Source organism: Megascapheus bottae, chromosome 2 (genome assembly GCF_031878675.1).
Source record: "Megascapheus bottae isolate mThoBot1 chromosome 2, mThoBot2.hap1, whole genome shotgun sequence".
In the NCBI taxonomy this organism is placed as follows: domain Eukaryota; kingdom Metazoa; phylum Chordata; class Mammalia; order Rodentia; family Geomyidae; genus Megascapheus; species Megascapheus bottae.
The window spans coordinates 76,519,866-76,541,218 of NC_143510.1; the positions used below are offsets into that span (position 1 = coordinate 76,519,866).

Consider the following 21,353-nt stretch of genomic DNA (forward strand, 5'->3'; position numbering starts at 1 on the left):
GCTGGGTTCAACTTCTAGCAACACATACATAATTTTTTTTAAAAAATATAGCTGGGTGTGAGTTGGCTCATACCTATAATTCAAAGTACTCAGGAGGCTGAGATTTAAAGGGTTGAGGTTTGAAGCCAGTCTAGGCAAATAGCACAGCACAGTATCCCCAGTTACCCAGAGAAATACCAGACTGGATGTATAGTAGAGTACCAGCTATGATCAGGAAAGACCTATAAGCACTAGCCCATAAGTGCAGGCCTCAGTACTGGCACAAAAAAAAGAAAAAGAAAAACCCTGAAATTTAAAAACATAAAACTATAAAGAACACTTTATGTGGAAGAATTGTTGTATATAAAACTCAAGTCCTCTGGCTATACTTTCACAGTGCTGGAAAATGGCCAACAAGAGGCTTACTGGGCTGTGAAACTCTGGTCTTGAGATAACTTTGTATTGACTGTATTTTAGAAAATTGTAATCAGGAGGGTAGTCTGAACAACTTGTTTCCAGACATTTATTTATGTAAAATTGAACTCAGACTCTTCAATTTTATAAAATTATGTTGAATCTTCAAAAAAAAATAAATAAAGCCATCCTGGGCAGAAACGTTTATGAGATTGTTACTTCCAACTAACCAGCAAAAAGCCAGAGGTAGAAGTGTGATTCAAGAGGTAGAGCACCAGCCTACCTGAGTAAAAATATCTAAGCAAGTGGGGTGGGATGTGGCATAGTGGAAGAGTGCTTGCCTAGCATGCATGAAGCTCTGGGTTCAAGTTCTCAGTACCACATATACAGAAAACATCAGAAGTGACGCTGTGGCTCATGCGATAGAGTGCTAGCCTTGAGAAAAATAGCTCAGGGACAGTGCGAGGCTCTGAGTTGAACTTTTTGTCTAGGCTGACTCTGAACCATGAACTCAGTCTCCCAAATATCTAGAAATACAGGCATGAGCCACTGTACCCAGCTCTATCATGTAATTTCTTTTGCTTTCAGCTATTTTTCAAGTGGGACCTTGCCTTTATGCCTTCGTACTCTTTTTATTTCCTCTACTTGAATAAACTTTTGAATTATACTTTATTATGTTAACAGATACTCTTTATTGACACTACTTAAATAAGAATTTAACATTAATCAATTCTTCTATTTCCATTCAGAAAAAAATTTTTTTACAGTCCTGGGGCTTGAACTCAGGGCCAGAGCACAGTCCTTGGGCTTTCCTCAAGGCTAGCTCTCTACCACTTGACCCACAGCATCTCTTCCAGCTTTTTTCAGTGTATGCGGGACCAAGGAATTGAACCCAGAGCATCATGCATGCTAGGCAAGCACTCTACCACTAGGCCAAACTCCCAGCCCCACCCTTCAGAAAAATTTGATTGACACAACTTAAATAACAGTCTAACATTAATCAATTCTTCTATTTCTTTTCAGAAAAAATATACCTTGGCCTCTTAAAAGGCTTTAATTCTAATCTTGCCCTTCATTTTCTGTACTTTTTTCCAACATTTTCTTTGCTTTAAGCTCCCAAAATAAACTATTCTCTTAATAGATTACAAACATGATTACCAATTTACTTTTTACTAGTAATTATTAAATAATAATTGGCTAACAAGACATTCTTCTTCAATGTGGATAATTCCAAAACAAGCTCATATAATGTTTCTATTCTCTGCCGAATATTTTGATTTGTGCATGCAGTATTCTTAACCATTAGCAACTTATTCAAAATAATTATAAATAAGGAAAACAAAGCCATTTGCAGGAAGACTAGTTGTCACAACTGGTCAGAAAGGCTTTATACTTACCTTAAAAGCTAGGTGCAGTGGTTCACTCCTGTAATCCTAGCTACTCAGGAGGCTGAGATCTCAGGATTGTGGTTCAAAGCCAGCACAGGCACTAAAAAGTCCATGAGACTCTTATTTCCAATTAATACAGGAAACCGGAAGTGGCACTGTGGCTCAAGGAGTAGAGCAGCAGCCTTGAGCTAAAGAGCTCAGGGACAACACTCAGATTCCATGACTGACAAAAACAAAAACAAAAACAAAAACAAAAAAAAAAAAAACCTTATCTTACCAGGCCTCCCTCACATCAGCCCACTCTGCCCTCTAACCCTACTCAATGTCAACTTCACTAGAGTCTCAAACCCCACTTCCAGGCACCTCTCAGATAGTGCTTATTGTCTTTGGTCATAACTGTTGGGTTTCTTGCATATTTGTTTCTATCTCCTGCTGCTGTACTAAAAATAATTATCAATTTAAAACTGAAATCTGACATCAGAGCTTAGTTGAAGTTTGAGAAAAATAAGTATGAGTCTCTGCTGTAGCATGAAACAACTTAGGATAGGTTTTTCACATCTAAAATGTAAGTAAATGGTAATGAGTAGACAGTGGCTGCATTATTTTCTCCTAGCACCAATAGGAGCAGGGGTACCCAGTGTAATCTGATGTGGTCTAGACAGATGTTTCTTGCTTGCCTTTGGTTGTGGTCTCTTAACCACCCTCACAAAAAAAAAAAACTCTGACTAGGGATAGTCTAGAAATGCCAAGAAATTTCCTGCTGTTTCCCTGGGCCTCTGATGGCACAACGTTTAGTAGTGACCATGGTGAGGTGACACTAGGGAGGGGAGCCAGCTTGCTGTCACACTCACCTTGGCAGGAAGAGTTAACTGCCTTTGTTGATGCATTTCTATATCTACTTTGGCTAATTTCCAAAAAAAGAAAAATATCAAAATCTTGTCCTTCTTGTTATTTTGTTTGTCCTCAGTTTTATTCTTAAACTTTAGCTCATCTTTCTTTCTTCTGGCACCATTTCCCTGCTAAGACAAAAGAAAAATTTTTTTTTTACTTCTAAGATTTTGCTGTAGGCCCAGGGAGGTCAATAAGTGGACTTAAACAGGTTTCTCTAAGGTGACAATGTCTCTGATGAGTGTTCCACATGGAGATATGGGACTGGCTTATGGGGCTGCCTGGGCCAGGGCAGTGGGAGGCCCACTGATAGAAAAGTGCAGTTTGCTCTTGCCAACCCCTGATCCCCAGTACCACTGCAGCTCTAGTAGGTGCTTACAAATGACGTTTGCTGAAAGCACTCCCTCTTTACTTGGGCCTGCAAATGCTCCACCTCTAGTTTGCTTCTGTGTTTGCTCTGAGCCATTCTCTCCTAAAGTCACCCAGCAAGTCACCTTCCAATGACAGGACAAATGGATAGACATCTTGAGACAGGAGTGGAATCTATTCCCTAGGCACCTACTTTTTTGTTTCCTGGTGACAAGGCCAGCAAAGGCCTACCTAACCAACCAGACAACCTTGCCTGGATGGTTCAAAAACTACTCATACTTTTGGCACCTGTCCGATTCTTCCTGTATTTATACCTGGAGCTCATGTCTGTAGCCCAAACTTGGGCAGACGTGCGCATTTTGCTTCTTCCTTAGGTGTGCCATGTTGCATAATAAAGCTCCTATCTCTGTGATTTGTCACCCTTCATCCCTTTGTTTGGTGTACTGAGCTGAGGACCAGACCTGATACATTGGATTTGGGCCATAAACAGTGATCTGTGATGCCAGCGAGGCAAAAACAGGACTGGGTCACAAGCACCCGGGGAAAGATGGAGACAGCTCAGACTTTGGGGAAGTTCTCTATCCTGGCAATGGTAGGACCTGCCATTCTTGTGGGAAGGTTAAATATAAGCAGATTGTTCAACAAACTTGGAAGCACAATTTCTTCTTGGGTTTTATGATATCTTCATGGCTGGCCAATGGTGATCAATTCAACTTTCAGCCACTCTCCCCTCCCCAGAAATAGAGGGGGGAGCTGAACATGCTCCAATGCCTTAGTTGGTTCCCTTGGCAACCAGCCTTCCCCTACAGTTCCAAGTGTCTTTAGCCATCAGTCCTCTCATTAACCTCTCCAAACACATCATTTCCAAGAATCCAAGCATTTTAGAAGCTATATGCCAGGAAGTGGGGGCAGAGGCTAAATATCTATTTCTTACTGTGTCAAGCCCAGTTACATTTTCAAAGGCCTCAGCAGTATCATTTGCAAAGGTAGGAGGAGGTGGCGGGAAGCAGAGGAACAGCATTTTAAACACAATTCCCCTCCCTAGTATTACACGTCCTTGGTATTTATTTTTAAACAACTGCACAAGAAAAAAAACCAAAATGCCCCCAGAGACTTTATGACATCCCATAAACTTGTCTGGGGTTGGGGTGGTTTGGTTTGTGGAAAACCAGTCTCAGTGTCTAGAGCCGTGATGGACAAATGCTATGACTGGTGCCCTCCGTGACCCAGAGAGCCTTGGGCAGTCGCCTTAGCTGAGAAGGAGTCGGCACTGTATCCAAGACTTCTATTTTCTAAAAACAGAAACAGTAGGTGAGCGGGTGGGGGGCACCGAGGTCAAAGCTACAGGGAAATTTTAACTAATGCTAAGGAAATAAAAAGGATAAGCCCACTCCAACCTCAATCCAGCTAGACGAAAGCAGAGGAGAATAGTAAATGGAACTTTAGGGGTACCAGGTCCAAGAAAAGAGAATGTTCTCTCTCCATTGTTAGAGTAAAGAAGGACTCTGGTCAGCCTTCAGTGTTCCTGGAAGAAGCATAAGTTGCTTCAAGCCACTGAACACCTCTGTTCCACTACCCTTCCTGCCTCCCTGGGAGCAATCAGATGTCATGACTCCCGACTTTGTCCGTGGGTTCACTCTCTGTGATTTCAATTACCCATAGTCAGCCTTGGTCCAAAAATATTACATGGAAAATTCCAGAAACAAACAAGTCATACTTTTAAATAACTTTTATTACAATAGTCTGATACAACTGTATAATTTTATTATTAGCTATTGTCCCTAACATTATTGATTATATAGGTACAAGCAAAAAACATTGTATATACACTCATGGTTCAATACTATTTGAAATCCCGAAGTCTTACATTTTCTGTGGATAAGGAGGACTACTGCACATATCTAATAGTTCATGGATCAACAAAATGTATATCACTTTTTTTCTCTTTGTTATTGAGAATTGAACCTACACATGCTAAGCAAGCACTCTATCACTGAACTCTACCCTCCCAACTTCCCACATGTTTCTTATTTCCCCAAAAGGAGCTACCATAGCAGTGAACTGACTACTTCACCAGCACTATGGAAGTGGTCCCATCTGGTTGTGGAGGACAACCAACTCCAATCTGATATTTCTCTGCTACAGACTAGTTCAATCCATGCTTTGCCTACTAGTAGCCAATATCATAAAACAAAAGAGGTTAATCTGGGTGTGGTAGTTCACACAATAATCTCAGCTTCTTGGGAGGCAAAGGTAGGAGGATCTTGAGTTTGAAAACAGCCTGGAACCGTTAACAAAACCTTATATCCAAAACAAAATCAAAAGGCAAAAGGACTAGGAAATAATAGGAGTCTGTTACTGACCTACCAAGCTTGAAGTCCTGGCTTTAATTCCTAGCACAAAACAAAATAAAATTAACATGGGAACTTAAGAATAAACACCTTCAAAACAAAAAGGAAAAAATAACCTACAGAGTGGGAGAAGATCTTCACCAACCATACCACAGACAAAGGCCTCATATCTAAAATATATCAACAGCTCATAAAATTGAATCACTCCAAAACTAATCTCCAAAGAAACAACCATTCCATTAAAAGATGGGCCAAAGACTTAAAGAGAGTCTTCTCTGAAGAAGAAGAAGAAACAAAAATGGCCTATAGACATATGAAGAAATGCTCAACATCTCTGGTCATAAAAGAAATGCAAATCAAAACAACTCTAAGATTCCACCTCACTCCAATTAGAATGGCCAGGATCAGGAAAACTAATAACAACAGATGCTGGAGGGGATGTGGCCAGGAGGAATCACTACTACACTGTTGGTGGGAGTGCAAACTCATTCAACCACTATGGAAAGCAGTATGGCAGTTCCTCAAAAGGCTAAACATAGAACTCCCCTATGACCCAGCAATTCCACTACTTGGCAGTTACCCAATCATCCAGAAACAAGGACATACTAAATCCACTAGCACAACAATGTTCATTGCAGCACTATTTACCATAACAAAGATATGGAACCAACCTAGAAGTCCCTCAGTTGATGAATGGATCAACAAGATGTGGTATTTGTACACAATGGAATTCTATGCTGCTGTCAGAAAGAACGACATCACCCCATTTGTTAGGAAATGGAAAGACTTAGAAAAAATCATATTAAGTGAAGTAAGCCAGACTCAAAGGAACTTAGGCTCAATGGTTTCCCTCGTTTGTCATAATCAGTAGCAACCTTGGGCTCTCCTAGCAGAGATTTGCAATAGAGCAAAACCTTGATACATAAGGCCATATAGTATGACACTAAATGAAAGGATCTCTAGGATATAGAAACATAAGCCATATAATGAATGACTGTTGTCCTTAAGGTACTATGTTATCTCTCATCTCTTCTGCAGTCCCTTGGTTATCTCATATTGTTATGGTATCTCACTTTGTTACCTGATATATTGGATATATTTGTATTTGGTTATTTGAAATTGGATAGGAAAGGGAGGAAAACAAGATGAGGGGTAGGGGTGGGGGGAGGGAAATGGGGACCAAGACATGTGAAAGGGTATCAATGTATGTGAATTAATGCACCTTCTATCTGGCAAATATCATGTAACCCTTCTATTAATTACAATAAAAATATATGAAAAAAGAAGGAAAAAATAAAACTATTTGAATGGGCAGGTGAGTGGAAATGTGACTGGACACAAGGGTATGATCTAGTGGGAGTAGGCCAAAAAGGAAAACGCAGCAAGGTCTGACAGTCGAGGTTCCCTGAGAGAGACAGGTCTGGTCACAATTATTCTAGTTACCAGTTGCCTTCAAACCCAGAGCTGCCAAGTGACTGTGGACAAGCTCTGAAAACCTGTAAGCTTCCATGATCTCCTCTGAAGAAACATGATGTTATCTTCTGGGGAGGGGGGGCTGCAGGGAGGGGTGAATAAAATGGTATGATAGAATTTGATTTCAAACTGCTTTGTCAAACTATAAGACAGTATCGTAAGTTGTTAGGTGAAATACACTATTTCTTATTTACTTAGTTTTTTGTTTGTTTTGTTTTGTTTTGCCAGTACTAGGCTTGAGCTCAGGGCCTGAGCACTGTCCTTGGGATTTCTCAAGGCTAGAGCTCTACCACTTGAACCACAGTACCACTTCTTTCTTTTTTCTATGTATGTGGTACTGAGGAATCAAACCCAGGTCTTCATGCATGGTAGGCAAGCACTCTACCAGTAGGCCAAATTCCCGGCCCCCTTAGTTTTTTTAATACTTGAAAATTTTAAATCCCTTGAACTATTACTCTAGTGGCATAATAAGGAGTCCTGGGTTGGAATTACAAAAGGTAATGAACTATACAAGTTACTTACCTCCCCTGGACCCAGTTTTGTTTAATCTAAGAACTCAGTTAACATTTATGAATACTATAGGATTTACTCTTCAAAATATGAGATAGTGAGAAGAGGAAGAGATCATATAATGCAAGCTGCAAATGGCGAGAGATGTTTCGGGTACCACTTGATGGGCTTTCTTTACTTCCTGCATTATAGACCCTCCAGGCCATGACTCCAGGACTGCAGTATGAATTTCCCTTGCCATCCTAAATGCCAAGAAATTTTAACTTTGATTTGGGCAGATCATAGACATACTAATTACAAGAAAAGCCACCATTCATTGAGGCAACTTGGATTTGATGATCCTAAAGCCTGGGTCTTAACTCTTCACACTAACCTGCAAGGAGATTTCTTTCAGGAAAATTTAATTATGCCCCAATTTTCCACCCTTATCCCTCTAAAATAATTGTGATCATAAAACATTTGATGTAAGCTCTCTTCCTTAACCTAGTTATTTTTAACACAATGATAAGTAACATGCTATTTCTAGAATGAAACTTTCTGTTGATTCTAGAGTTTAAAAAAGTGACATAAAATATGCTAGAGAGAAGGAGAGAAAAAGAGTTTTTAATGTCTTCTCTTACCCCTTAAAAAGAAAAAGAAAAGCAACAGAGAGAATTTTTCCCAGGACCTGAGCTCAAGACATTGCTGATAGCAGACGCCTCACAAGCAGAGCCTCTGTCAGAAGGACAAAGCTGCTGCCAAGAAGCCAGGCCATTTCCCTACACTGTTGGAATGAGGCCAGAGTGCTGCTTTAGCTCTTAGGAAGGACCTTTCACAGCAAGATGCCCCTCACAGGACTGCAGGTGATCACCAGGGCCTACAGGGCTCAGTACACCTTCACTTCAATTTAGTTTACTTGACTTTGACTCCATATTTTTTGTTATTTTATTTTATTATTTTATCTTTTAATGCTAAGGATAGAACCCAGGGTCTGGCACTTGCTAGGCAAGCTATATCCCCAGCCAAAAGGTTTAACTTAAAGAGGAAAAGAAAAGCAAAAATGGGAGCCAGGTGACCTTAAAGATCAAACTGTTTTTTTCTAAGCTTAACCCAAGACCAGCCTCATAAGAATTCAAAAAGTCTGATGGCCAGAAAATCATGAGAGCTCTTCCACAGAAAGGCCCCAGAATGGTCTCAAGCCTTTGAAAAAAGTCCATGGAAAAGGCGTAATTCAGTGAAAAGAGGGAAACAGCATATTGGGAGAGTGCCAGTAACTCACCATAATTTGTTTGACTGAAGTCCTTGAAAATAACTTTCGCTAGTTCAAGAAGTTTCACAACTGACAAACAGAGCTGATTTTCTTTTGGATTACTACAGATAGTTCTTCTATTACATATAGCAAGCAGTAAAGTAGACTGGCTTTCAGTCATTTGGGCCTGGATTCAAATATTCCTGAGACCTTGGACATTTACCTGCCATGAAACTTTTCTCAACTTCAACTTCCTTGCCAAGGTAGGCTTAGAAGATGAGATACATGTATTAAAGATCTTAGTGAAGTACCTTTCATATAGCCATCACTTAATAAATGAAGGAAATGAAGGAAGATATGAAAGAAACTGGCAAAGATGTAGAGTGTACAATTACTAAGACAAAGGGGGTGCCACAGGCTACAGGTGGTGAAACATCTGTATTAAACAACACATTACACAGTCTCAAAAACAAGTTTGTATGGATGGCACTAGGATTTGAACTCAAGAGTCTCATCTCATGCTTGTTACTCTCTACCATTTAAGCCATGTCTCTAGTCCTCTTTCTCACTCATTTTTTAAAATTATCTTTACTTCTCTGGACCTGGCTTCCTGTCTCCCTGAGGACAATGAGCAGATATCAGCAATGTGCTCTACACAGCTCCAGAGCAGTCACTGCTTCCTCAGTAACCCAACATTACCATTCAATGCTGTAGGAAGTAGGGTTGGGAAAGGATGGGGATATAAATTTACCCAGAAAGTGAATCATCCATACCAGATTTGAGGACCACTTTAGGGGACATTTCATCCATGGGACAAAATAAAGGGATGAAGTGATACAGAGAAGTAGGCACTAAGAAGACAGAGGTAGGAGGATCTTCTTTCAAGGCTGCTCTGAGCAACACAGGGAATTTTAGGCTGGCCTGAGCAACACAAAGAAACCCTTGTCCTGAAAAGAAAAATTAGACACAGAAAGTAGAAAGTGGGCTGGAGAGGCAAGGTGAGGAAAGAGAACTAGTTATTAAGTAATGAACCCATATTCATCATTTCCAATTTCAATACTTTGTCTTTTTTATTAATTATAATTTTCAGTGTAGAAATGTATGAAATTCAGTAAGACAATCTGCTGTAATGACCAAATCAGGGGAGATGACATTTTAAAGTCTTCATCCATCTCCTTATATATAGAGTGGGGCAGTACTACTGTAATACATGGGGAAATAATGACTAAGTGAAATTCTGTATGGAAAGTACTTTCTATGGGTAGGATGGCTTTTGAGACTATTACTGTGCCTGCATTGCTATTCTACCTCTCCAATGGTGTTGAATATCCTCACTTACCACAGAGTAAATCATCAAAGTCTACCCTCCACTAAAACCTCCAGCTCCTCCTCTCCCTACCATCAAAAGCAAGAGAGTACCTTGGAGCCCCCCATTCCCTAGCAGAGCCTTACTCAAGTTACCCCTAGCCCCCTCCCAGGCTCTGGGCACTTTGATGTTCACGTGGCTGCCTGTCAGGGCAGGAAGATAAAACCCCACTTGTTCCCTCTCTCCACAATAAGACCTTTGGCAACTAGCGGAACTCAGATAAAAGACTGGACTTTTTTTGTCCCTTTCTTTTCATTTTTTTCTTTAGTAACAAATGGTAGTTTGTCTATCCCAGCAGCTACTTCAGAACCACACCAGCATCAAAGAACATGAGACTCAAGTCAGGGTGCACTGTGCCAGCCCATGGGGGGTGGGGAGTGTGGCTGTCTATGGGATACAGAAAGTGAAGAGGAGAAAAGAGAACTGTGTGCAAAAAGCATCCCTTGGCTCACGCCTCACACACACACACACACACACACACACACACACACACACACACACACACATTTGCTTCTTTAACATTTCCTCCATTCCATTTTAAGCTTGCAAAGAAACAAGATTGACAGGAAGGGACACAAAGAAAAGATAGTTTAATTTGCCTCTTGGGTAATATTAAGCTAACACCTAATCCAGATACAGCAAGAAGGCCTATGTGCATCAGACTGGGGCTTTCACATTCAGCGTCAATCTACCCTGAGTCCAAGTGAAGAGGAGAGAGTAAATGGTTTGCTTTTATAATTTTTTTTTTGTCAGTCCTGGGCTGGAGCTCAGGGCCTGAGCACTGTCCTTGGACTTTCTCAAGGCTAGAGCTCTACCACTTGAGCCTCAGCACCACTTCTGGCTTTTTTCTATGTATGTGCTACCAAGGAATCGAACCCGGGTCTTCGTGCATGCTAGGCAAGCACTCAACCACTAGGCCAAACTCCAGGCCCTGCTTTTGTAATTTTGAGTCCTTCCTGTGACCCACATGCCAGCTCCTGTGCTGAGTATGCGGCATATAGGACATGCAGGATATATAGGACCTCTCTCTATTTAATGGTTAGGGTCACTGAAGATTGGAGATCTGAGGTCTGTTGTCCAGAGTCATAGTCTAAAGGATAAATGAAGAGCTTAATGTATTAATATATTCAGATTTTCACAGGGAAATTTGGATACAGACCTGTACCAAGGAAAGAAGGCTTTGTGAACAAGGATGAAGAATCTGAGTTGTGCTGCAATCAGCCAAGGAACACAGGAGTTACTAGCAACTACCCAAAGCCAGAAGAGGCAATGAAAGAACTCTCTAGAGTCTTTAAGAGATCTTGTGCCTATAAGACACTTTGCTTTTGAACTTCTGGCTTCCAGAACCATGGGAATAGAAATTTCTCATTTTGGTTTTTGAGGCTATGTAGCCTAGATGGACATGGAACTCTCAACGCTTTTTTGTTGTTGTTTTTAACCAAGGTTTCCTAAGGGCCATTTTAAGCCACCAAGATTGTGATACTTTGTTAGTACAATCCTAGGAAATAAATATAGTATCCATCTAGTATCTATCTTTCTGAAAGAGATATTGAGGTAAGGGATTGGAAGGCAAGACAATAATACTGAGATTATCTATAGTATATTGTCCTTTAGAATGGAGTCAAGATTTAAAAAAAAAGAATGGAGTCAAGATGTTAAACCAAGAAAAGGCAAAGAGAGAATTGGTGATGAAGGCTACTAAACAAGGTACTTACTGAAGTAAAGGAGTCACAAAAGAATCAGAACCAGATCTGGTAGGTCAGTTCCTTAAAAGTGAGGAGTTAAAAGAAGGTTCAAAAGCCAGGCGTGGTTACTCACGCCTGTAATCCTAGCTATTCAGGAGGCTGAGATCTAAGGATTGTGGTTCAAAGCCAGCCTGGCACTAAAAAGTCCATAAGACTTTTATCTCCAATTAATCCCCAGGAAACCAGAAGTGGCACTGTGGGTCAAGGGTTAGGGTGGTAGCCTTGAGCTGAAGAGCTTAAGAACAATGCCCAGGCCCAGAGTTCAAGTCCCACAACTGATCCAAAAAAAAAAAAAAAGAAGAAGAAGGTTCAAGCATTCCCTACCAGTGAAGGAAAGAAACTAGATTCAGAAACAGATTCAGAAAGAACTAGACATTGGGTTGCTACTGTAGTTTACCCTCCAGAAGGAAGGGGGAGAGGGGAAGTGACCTTGCCCTACACTGGCCTGTCCTCTCACACTTCAGCAGGGTGCTTATGTCAGACTCTTCTCCAGTTACTGTACTCCGGGAACAAGTTCTTAGCACTCACAAAGTGACTGTCCGGGAGGGTGGGGCTGAGGCCAAAGTAGCACCAAGGAATCTTATAGCTGCTTCAGCCTGAATTTCTCTGTGTTGCTGTTGTTTGTTGTAGGGCTTGAACTCAGGACCTAGGCACAGCCCCTGTGCTTTTCTACTCCAGGCTACTGTTCTACCACTTTGACCCACGTTGGGCTTTTTCTTTTTTTTTTATTTTTGGTCAGTCGTGGGGCTTGAACTCTGGACCTGGGCGCTATCCCTGAGCCCTTCAGCTCAAGATTACCACTACCCCTTGAGCCACAACACCACTTCCGGTTATTCTAATGGTTACTTGGAGATAAGAGTCTCACTGTTTTTAGTTCCCAGGCTGGCTTTGAACCACAATCCTCAGATCTCAGCCTTCTGAGTAACTAGGATTACAGGCATGAGACACTGTACCTGGCTAACGTTGGGCTTTTCTGGGATTAACTAGAGATGAGAGTCATACAGACTTTCCTGCATAGGATAGCTTCAAACTGTGATCCTCAGATTATAGTCATGAGCCAGTGCCCCATTTTGGTTTGTTCTTTATATCACTGTCAACCCAGACAGCACCTCTTTCAACTTCTAGTACATTACAACTTAAGCTCACTAGGGCCATCACACCCTCTACATGCCTTTAATGCTTAGATGCTATGCTATATTTCTTTATACATCCACATACTCATTACCACATATACATTTTTTGTATGTATATGTACTGCTCACCCTTGAGGCTGAGCTGGAAGGCAACCTCTCCTTCTAGTCGATGCCCTCTATAGAGCTTGGTCCAATGTGGTTGATAATTAGTCTTATTCTAGAACTCAAGCAACAACAACAAAAAAAACCTTTAAGTAAGCTGAGTGTGAAGGCTCATGCCTGTAACCCTAACTACTCAGGAGGCTGAGATCTGAGGATCTCAGTTCAAAGCCAGCCTAGGCACTAAAGTCCATGAGACTCTTATCTCCAATTAACCATGAGAAAACCAGAAATGGCTCAAGGGGTAGGGCAGTAGCCTTGAGCTGAAGAGCTCAGGGACAATGCCCAGACCCAGAGTTCAAGCCTTACAATCAACAACAACAACATAAAGTAACCGTAAAAAGGAGAGCAGACAGGAGTAGGTAAAGCATATGAATACATAATTTACACAATCAAAGAAATAAAAGTGACCGTTACCATAAACCACATGGATTAATTACGTCATCTTCAATCAAAATAAGAAGAGTCCAAGTTGAAGCTATGCAGAGAAAATGTGTTTCACCTTTGACACTGACACAAGTCTAATGACATATTGATTGGTTGGGAGGCTGCTCACAGAAGTGAGAAATGACACAGCTCTAAGGGGGTCAAGTTTGGTAGTGTCTACCAAAAGTCCAGTTACATTCACGCTTGGCCCAGCAATCCCACTCGGGGGAATATGTGGAGGACATCTATAGAGATCCATTACAGGCAAAGGATGACATTGTGCCACCATTTGAAATAGTGAAAGGGTAGAAGTAATTCAAGGCCATTTTTCCAGAGAACTACAAAAATTATCTGCACAGACATGAGGACCAGGATAGGTACACAGGGAGAAAGCAAGGCTTATCAAGGCAGTGCTTTCTTATTATATCCATTAAAAAAAATTTTTTTACAGAAGGTTTTATTTTTTATTGTAATTAATAAAAGGGTTACATGATATTTGCCAGATAGAAGGTGCATTAATTCACATACCCATTCACATGTCTTGGTACCCATTATCCTCCCCCTCACTCCCCACCCGTCTTGGTTTCCCCCCTTCCCTATCAAATTTCAAATAACCAAATACAAATAAATTCAATATATCAGATAACAAAGTGAGATACTGTAACAATATGAGATACCCAAGGGAGAGCAAAGGAGATGAGAGATAACATAGTACATTAGGGATAAAAATCATTCGTCATATGGCTTTAAAATTTAAATTGAATATATTTTTTTTTGCCAGTCCTGGGCATGATCTCAGGGCCTGAGCACTGTCCTTGGGATTTCTCAAGGCTAGAGCTCTACCACATGAGCCACAGCACCACTTCCAGCCTTTTCTGTGTATGTGGTACCAAGGAATCAAACCCAGGTCTTCGTGCATGCTAGGCAAGCATTCTACCACTGGGCCAAACTTCAGGCCCTGAATGTATTTTTAACTGATATATAAAGCGTAAAAATTGTACATAAGAATGGGGCACCATGTGATGTTTCAATATGCATATATGTTGTATAAAATATTTCTAAATCTGGCTAAGCATATATATCTTCCCAAACATTCATAGTTTCCTTACAGAAAAAGCATTCCAAATGCTTTCTTCTAATTTTCAAAAATATACAATATATTGCTGTCATCTGTAGTAGCTGTAATGTGCGTTAACACATCAGAACTGCTGACTCCTCACTGTAATGCTGTACCCATTCATCAACCTTTCCACTCTTTCCCTATTTTCTACTTTCCTTGGCCTCTGATAACCACCACTCTATTCTCACTTTCTATCATGCTAGTTATGTACATATATGCGTAATCCAAAATCTTAAACTTTAAAACACATATATACATATGTTATATATATATGTTATATATGTAATATAATATATGTTATATTTTATATATAATATATATATAGAGAGAGAGAGAGAGCATGGTGAGACACCCCTGAAGTCCCAGTACTCAGGAGGTAGAAGCAAAAGAATAATGAATTCAAAGCCACCCTGAACTATGTGGCAAGTTCAACTCCACTCTGAGCTACATAACAAATCCATGTCTCAAAAAAGAAAAGCCAAAAACAAAAACAACTAGCTCAGTGGTAGAGAGCTTTCCCAGGTCCTTATATTCAATCACCAGCACTGAGGAGGAGGAAAAGCATATAATTCTATATGAAGTAATGTATTTTTAAAAAATTGACTGAGAAAGTCATGTATTTCTCTTGTCTATTGTAGGAATGGAAAGAATTATGATTTTTAAATTCGGAAAATTTGTGTTGGCTTGATATCACAATGACTATAAAAAAACAAACAAACCTGTGAGAATCAAATTCTAAGAGGGAGAGATTTATTTTGGCTGACAGTTTCGGAGGTTTCAGTCCATGCTCCTTGGTCCTGCTGTTGTAGGCAGGTGGTATTACCACACTTCATGGAGGGAATACATAGTGAGGAGGTTTTTTTGTTTCATGATGGCCAGGAAGCAAAATGACAGAGCCAGTCTGGACTCCATCTTTGAGTGACCTAACTTCCTCACACCAAGCCATGACTCTTAAATGTTCCACCACCTTCTGATGGCACCAAGACGGGAGAAAAACAAATCATCAACATGTGAATCATTAGTGAACATTCAAGAAAATCACAAAATTAAAATTTAGAAGTAATATTTAAATTTATCACTTGGTTAACCAATTTCCTGCTTTGTCCTAAAAGCAACCCTGGAAATAAACATCTCAAATAAACTACTCAAAAGTTGCTTAGAAGCCATCTGAAAGAAACATTCCACTGCACTTATGGAGAACTTTGTATTCTTAGTATGTAATCTGCCTAATCGTTCAGTTTCCTCATTTTTCCCCCTCAGTTACCACTGCAATTTGATTGTTTCCAACTTTCAGATTTTTCTATACATTTACAAACACCTCTTCCCTAAACTCAGAATGTTTACATCTTAGATTTTGCTAGACTCTCACACTATGCATCACAACCTCATAAAATCTCTCAATAATCTCTCAACTTAGAAACCTAGATTGTATGATTGGAGTGTAATGCCCTACACAACCCAGGACAGTATATTTCCATGTAACTCATAACAATCTTACAAAGTAAAGAGCATAATAAATTCATCTGGAGCCTGAGTGAAGATGGACCAGTATGCAATTTTCAACATACTGTACCGTACCAGGAACCATGCTAAGTGATGTAATGCAGATATTGGGACAATCTCTGACTTTGAGAAGCTTATAGTCCAGAAAGAACACATGTGTAAACAGATAACCCCATAATACAGGATGTTCTAAAATATGCTCCCTCCAATGCCCTCCTGTATTTCTGTTGTTTCTTTTCTTATCCTCAGGAAGCTACCATTTGAGGTCCTCTATCTATTGTGATGGGACATTGAACTTTAAAAAAATTCCATGAAGAGTCATACATATAAAGTAAGATCCATAAATAAACTTACATATTAATAATGATAACTAAATCTGATTATTTAGATTGGTATCTGCTTTTCTGTAGCTTATAGTTTTCTGCATATCATTTTACATTGAGTTGGGAACAGAGTATAATAATGTATATTTTTACTTATCTCCACAGGATCGAGGTTGAAAACCAAACAGACAGGAAACCTAATTTGGTAATGCTTCTAAGAGAACAGTAAAGAATCCCTGAATGACCTTACCTATTGGCCTCAAATGTCCTCTTCTTAATCACAATCCAAAGGACTCACATTCCTTACACCATTGTTCTGACTAAGCTAGGAAGGTTAGCCTACTGAATGGATATGCAATCTCTCCTGGCAACTACTATCTTCATAGACAGGACTGACTACTACCATCCACTAACAAAGCTAGTCAGGCCTGGGCTCCAAAGCTCAACTCAGCACATCAATTTCTTCATCTGATAAAAAAGAAAAATGATGGATTCTATAAAATAATGTACATGATGAGTCTGGCCTCAGTCTGACCCAAATCCAAACCTTCTTGGGTGACTCTTACAACACAGGTTTTCACATGCAGCTCAGGATCAAATTGCAATCTCTCTAGACCTCTGGCACCCATTCTGCCGCCTTATGCCTGGTTACCAAAGCTACAGAATAGTAGGAAGAAAACACCCTTGAATCTGACAAATGAGGGGAATTATCGATAAGTGTCCTAGTTTCAGTCCCACAGGCTGAGCTGAGGTCATACTCTAGACTGAGAATGTGGACAAACATAGAAGTGAAATGCTGTAGGTGGAAGACAACATCCAGGTTCCCCCAGAGACAAAACATGTCCATACCAAATACTAGAAAAACAGTACCCAAGAAATTACTTTGAAAGTCTGCAAAAACATTCACAAATTTATTTTTTAAAAGGAGAAAATAAATGGGAGTAAGGATTAGACTTACCTAGATTGGTTATGGTTTATACCTTTTTTTTTTTTTACAATTTAGTATTGTGTTTTGTCTTAAATATATAGGGCCAACATAAGAATAAACAGAAAGAAAAATCCACTTTTTCCCCATGCTTGGATCTCCCAATTTCTTAACCTGATCTCATCTATTAGATCTCAGGAAAGTTTAGATGGACATCCCCATAGACCGAAGGTTGGAAACCCAAATGTTTATAGACATCAAAAAAAATTACTGAGGGGCTGGTAGTTTTGCCTAGTGGTAGAGTGCTTGCCTAGCATGCATGAAGACCCAGGTTCAATTCCTTGGTACCACATACATAGAAAAAAGCTGGAAGTGGTGCAAAGGCTCAAGTGGTAGAGCTCTAGTCTTAAGAAAGCCCAAGGACAGTGCTCAGGCCCTGAGCTCAAGGCCAGGACTGGCAAAAAAAAAAAAAAAAAGACTACCAAAGGGGCTGGAAAGTGTTATTGGACAAATTGACTTTTATATCCCCACATATCAATTATAAAAATGATTGTTACAATTGCCGTGCTGATACTTCTACAGAACATACTTGCATACTTGCAAGGCACTGTCCACACGGACCCATTTAACCCTCATGATAGCTCTCTGAAGTATCATCTTGAATGAAAGATTCCAGAAAAAAGAGCACAGTTCTGTATGACTCTGTACATGGGAGCTTCAGGAAAAGGCAGAGCAAACCTGTAGTTTAGAATCAGAGGATGTTTACCCTTGCCAAGGGCAAGGACTGTTAGAAAAAGGTCCAGCAGAACTTTCTATACAAGAGAAATGTTACATATATGTTTTCTGCATTTCCTATATGTAAAATATATTTCACTTTAAAAATGTGTTTCTAAACAAGATGAGGGGCAGGGGTGGGGGGAGGGAAATGGAGACCAAGACATGAGAAAGGTATCAATGTTTGTGAAGTAATGCATCTTCTATCTGGTGAATATAATGTAACCCTTATATTAATTACAATAAAAAACACATTCAAAATAATGTGTTTCTACTTTTGCCAAAAATATCAAGTATGAGCTATCTTTTATGCATCCTACTTCCATTTTAGGACCAGTTAGCAGAAATGCAAATCAAATCTGTAGCATGATTTTGGTTTTTTGTTGTTTGGTTGTTTTTTGGTGGGGGAGGGATGTTGAGAAGATCAGTTACAAAGCCTTGCTTATGCTGATCAAGATTCCACCAGTGAAAGCTGGGCATCAATGGCTCATTCCTACAATACTAGCTACTCAAAAGAATGGGATCTGAGGACTGTGGTTCAAAGAAAGCCTGGGCAGAGGGATCACTACTACACTGTTGGTGGAAGTGTAAACACATTCAACCACTATGGAAAGCAGTATGGCCATTCCTCAAAAGACTAAACATAGAGCTCCCCTATAACCCAGCAATTCCACTCCCTGGCATTTACCCAAATGTTCAGAAACAAGGACATACTAAAGCCACTAGCACAGCAATGTTTACTACAGCAGCATTATTTACCATAGCAAAGATATGGAACCAAGACAGATGCCCCTCAGTAGATGATTGAATCAAGAAGATGTGGTACTTATATCCAACGGAATTCTATACTGCCATCATCGTCCCATTCATAAAATAATGAAAAGAATTGGAAAAAATCATATTAAGTGAAATAAGCCAGAGCCAAAGGAACATAGGCTCAATGGTTTCCCTCATTTGTAATAATTAGTACATATCTCGTCCTTTTCTAGCAGAGGACCACAATAGCTCAAAACCTGGGTACATAAGGTCATGTAGGATGAGACTAAAAGAAAGGAACTCTAGGATATGGAAATAAGATCTTTATCTTGTGTGATTGTTGTTCTTAATGTACTATATTATTTCTCTTCTCTTTTTTGCCCTTATGGTTAATCTCATTTTGTTACTGTATCTGACTTTGTTACCAGGTATATTGTATATACATTTATTTATTTACTTGAAATAGGACAAGGAAGGGGGAAAATAAGATGATTGGGAAGGAGTGGGGGGGAAACGAGGACAAAAACATGAGAAGGGGTATCAATATGTGAGAAGTAATGCACCTACTGTCTGGCAAATGTAACTGTAACCCCTCTATACATTATCCCGACCAAAAAGAAAAAAACCCACAAAGGTAGCCTGGGCAGAAAAGTCCCCATGAAACTCTTTATCTCTAATAAACCAGTCCAAAACCAGAAGTAGCACTGTGATTCAAGTGGTAAAGTGCTAGCTTTAAGCACAAAGAGGCTCCAGGACAGTGCCCAGGCCCTGAGTTCAAGCCCCACAACCCATCAAAAGAAAAAAATTTCACCACTGAACCACTGAAATACATCCATATTCAGTAGACATATCAGGTTTTAAATCATCCATTACTTCAGTCAGAGGTTTCTAACATGATAATGCAAGCCCTTCTTCTTGCAGTCTTTCTAAAGAGTAATTAAAAGGAAAAAGGTAGATTCTGATATATAGCTTATTGCTAGACATTATCATTGTTCTGGCTTCTTATTTTCATTGGCTGACTTAAATCTTATATAACATGTAGGAAGATGGTTGGGACAGGCCAAGTAATGCATCAAGGTCAGAGCGCTAATGAATGACATCACCAGGACTTAAACCCAGATTTCCTCATCTACTCTCTTTCCCATAAACACACCCACATATGCACATACACATATATGTGCATACATGCACGCACATGCACAAGCACATGCATGTGCATATGAAATACCCCAATCATAGATCTCCCATTGTTTATCATAAATCTATGATGACAGTTCTTTCTGTGAGATCTTAAAACAAAGTATTTCCAAAGAGCACATGGAAAGTTTTAAAGCATCACCTGATCCACCACCCTTGGCTCTTATTCTCAGATCCCTGTTTGCTTTGCAATCTGGAGACTGGAATAATCTACTCAAAGTAAACAAAGGAAGCACAGAGCATTTGTAGAACTTGCCAAAGGGCAAAGGCTAAGGGGGTTTATTCACTTTGTTTAGGTGTTAAAGCAAAAGTCTCCATTATTCTGCCCACTAAAATGTGTCAGCCTTAGAAAGGAAGTACTCACACTCACAGACGGACTACATTTCAGATTTAAGAATGAAAGGCAATTAGCAGGGGGAAGAAAGAAATGAGCTTGATCAGCTGCAGTTCTGGGCTGCTCTTTCAAATCATGGCTTCTTAAATTTTCTGCTCTCGAAAGTGTTTTTTAACAGTGAAATTTTAAAGACATAGCATGTACCAAAGCCTACATTGGTCTGTTAGAATCAAACTCATCCCCTCACTCCCCCCACACACACTGGAACCACTCCACCCCCAGAAAAAAAAAAAAAAAAAAAAACTATCCAGAAAGCTTCAAGTGACTCTCAGGTATATACTGAGATGAATGTTCTGTAGAAATCTCACCAGTTAATGTCAAAACAATTCACTTCAACCTTTTCGTGGCAAGGCATAAAAAAGAACCATCTTGTATAGTACTAAGACAAAACTGAATGGCTGCTAAGGTTTCTAGGCCAGCAGTTGATTAATGGATGAATGAAAGGGGGAAAATGCTGTCATTATTGCAAAAGCAGGTTTCTGGTCCTTTATTCTTTCACACTACCATGCTCTGAATGACACTTCCCGTCATCCTCAAAACACAAAATGGTGACCATTCAGGTATTTTGTCATCAGAACTGAAAGTTAATTTCCAATCTGTTTTCAAGCCTAGTCTTCTTCCTTCCCCCATTCCCCCGCAAAACACAAAGGAGCTAGGACAATTTTCCTCTTGGGAATTTTAGGTATCAGCTGTAAGCTCAAGTTTTATTCCTCTCAATGGTTATGGAATAAGGAAATCACAGTCTCATCCCAGCTCTTATATTCTTCTCAGTTCTAACCAGCAGTGAATGTGAGTCCCATATCTGATGAATCTTGCTTTTCCCAACAGATTTCATGTAGTGGTTTTCTTCCATATGAGTAATAGGAGCATTGTTGATGTCTTTAAGATTCTGGTAAAGCTGTGGTGAGATTCAAAACTCCAGTTGCTATGGA

At 39.9% G+C, this 21,353-nt stretch overlaps 1 protein-coding gene across 2 annotated transcripts in view; it reads right to left on the bottom strand.

The window, feature by feature from the left end:
- Positions 1 to 21,353, bottom strand: part of LOC150067344 (uncharacterized) — a 250,923-nt gene that overhangs the window by 165,733 nt on the left and 63,837 nt on the right. The gene's annotated exons all lie outside the window — the stretch shown is intronic.